Consider the following 2,925-nt stretch of genomic DNA (forward strand, 5'->3'; position numbering starts at 1 on the left):
AGCCCATCCACCCTAGTAAATAATAAAATCAATTCAAAAGCCCATATATTCACTTAATGAGAGGCGCTACCCACACCCAGCACACCGCCTCCCCAAAAAAACCTGGGCGCTCTTCTTCCTCCTCACTCCCACCCACCTCACGTCAGCTTGCTCCACTCGTACCCCCAAATTCCTCACCTCACTCCTACAGAAAACCCCAACCCCCCTTCTTCCTCACTACTATAGAAAAACCCCAGCTCCCCTTCATCTTCACTCGCACTACAACTAGGCTCGTCATTCGTTACTCTGCTCAAATCCGTGAGCGTGACATGACGCCCACGAGGAAACTGGAGTCGGCTGACCCTAGCGCCAAGAAGATGAGGCTCCCGCCAGCGGCGACGTTTGTTGTAGACCCCGCACCCGGCAACGCGGGGAGAAGCCGCGACCCCGCCCCCACCGGATCCCAGGAACCCGTAGAATCTCGGGTGGACCGCATCAGCGATCTCCCTGACGCCGTCCATGGGGAGATCATCTCGCTTCTCCCCACCAAGGATTGCTGCCATAGCCAAGTCCTCTCAATTCGATGGCACCCTCTATGGCGCGCCGTGCCCCTTAATCTCGACTGTCGTCATCTATCTCTCTTCAATGATTTTGAAATCCCCAGAGCCATCATCTCCTCCCACAAGGGCTCCGTTCAAAGCCTCTGCATCCTGTCATGCTACCCGAGCAAGCATACCAGGCCCGACACGATGGACGCCTGGTTGAAATCCCCTGAATTCACAGAACTACAGCTGCTTGAGTTCTACTATTCCCCTGGAAATCACCTACCAGATACCAAACGCCATGTACTTGTGCCCTCAGCACTGATGTCCATCTTGCGGTTTTCCTCCTCTCTCCACACCGCCACCTTTGTGCTATGCTACCTACCAGACAATCTGGTACTAAACCTTCGAATCCCATTTCTTAAGAAACTTTCACTTGTGCTGGTTCATATATCGGAGGCCTCATTGCACAGCATCATCCACTCCAGTTGCCCTGCCCTGGAGTTCTTGGTGCTTGTTTTCACAGTTAGAATCGGTTGTCTCCAAATAAAGTCACCTAACTTTGTAAGAATTGGAATTTCTTTTGACGGAAGGCAGCTCATCATCCAAGATGCCCCTTCACTTCAAAGGTTGATCCTTGATTCTAGTTATTCACCGTCACAAATAACCGTCCTCTCTACGCCTAAATTGGAGACCTTGGGTGTAATACATGATCTTTGTGCTCATTTCAATATGGTTTTTGGCTCCACAGTTCTTCAGGTACTTTATATTATCATCTGCACTTGTAACCATAAGCTGCATTTTAAATTTCTACGCATAAGTTATATATCATCTCGGAGTACACATTTTGTACTAATAGTATGTTCTATGCTCAATGAAGAGTTTCTCCATGGATAGCCTATCAATGATGCTGGATTCTGTCAAGATCTTGTATATCCAAATGAATAGTTTGGATCTGAACAAGATTATTGGCTTGCTGCAATGCTTTCCATGTGTAGAGAAGTTGTATATAAAGGTGATAATTTCACGCACATTGGAAGCCCGCATATAGTGTACTAGAATTAACCGTTTAGTTGTTGCTCTTTCGACACTCTTTTTTAGACCTTAATTGTTTTCAATCTTCATGTATATTTAGGCAACATGACGGGGTAAGAAAGTTATAACCAATCAATGGATTCGTAAGCACCGGGATTTTCTCACTTCTCATGACATTCGATTGAAGACAATAATGCTAGAACGATATGTAGCCAACCATGCAAACACTAGATTTGTCACATTCTTCCTGTTGAATGCGAGGTTACTATTGTCCATCAGTCTTAAGTTTATCAACAACATGGTTTTGATGAATGGGTATGTCGAAGAGCAAAAAAAAGGAGTTTAAGGTGGGCAAAAGAGCTTCTGAACGTGCCAGGCTTCTATTTACAACATACTGTGGTCATAATCCAGTAAATTTTATGACCCAGGATGTTCATTCTACGGACCTGACCGATCCATTTGACTATGACTACCAAAAACAGTGCTAGAGTTAGATGTTATTGCCCTTTTCAACCTGGGTTTTGTCTAAACCTGATGAACAATTAACCCTCGTGCTTTTGTATAGTTTGTAAGCTGGAGTTAGATGTTCTTGCCCTTTTCAACTCAGTTATGACTGTCATATTTTCTTTGAAACAAGGAAAATGGCTTGCCATTCGTTTAAGTTAGAGTGAAATATTGTAACAAATCCCAACAAAGGGAAATAACATCACTCTCGTCAGCTGCTTGAGCTCACTGTGCATTGTAGAAGCCAAGTGATTAGCCCCCACCAGCACCCATAAACTTATTTCGAACTAGCATACCAAATGGGCTGTAAATTTTCATAGGAAAGGCTGCATGACCATGACAGATTTGGATTCTGGCATTTGGGACCCATCAGGAAATAGCCTATTCAAGGTGGTGTCGACTTACTAGCTAGTCAACAACCGATTCTGCCTACTAGCCATTGGATTGACATCCAACATCTGTCGTGTATCTTCTATCTCTTGTCTTCTTCCTCTAGCTTCCCAAACAAAACCACCTCGTTGGCTTCGCCTGCTTCCGCCGCCCTACCGTACCCTCCAACGTTAGCCAGTCCCTCCCTCTATTTCCCCACATGTCCTGTTATTCTCCGGCGACGTCAGCCCCAACACGCACCCCCACCCGAACCAGTCAACCCTTGTACTCCCCTCCGCCCGCGACTGGACCGGCGCACCTTCCACGGCTCCTATTCGTTCCGTCCAAGGCCTCGCGATCGTCCTCCGCCTTGGTTCGCTCGCCGTGCGCGGTGCGTTGCCTTCTTGCATTGTCAACGTCGTCAACAACCGAGAGGAACAAGGAGATGACTATACGTGGAGAGGATGAGAGTAGGGACCCACCAGTGTCATGGCAG

This window comes from Triticum urartu, chromosome 2A, assembly GCF_056163025.1.
Source record: "Triticum urartu cultivar PI428250 chromosome 2A, HENAU_Tu73, whole genome shotgun sequence".
NCBI classification, from domain to species: domain Eukaryota; kingdom Viridiplantae; phylum Streptophyta; class Magnoliopsida; order Poales; family Poaceae; genus Triticum; species Triticum urartu.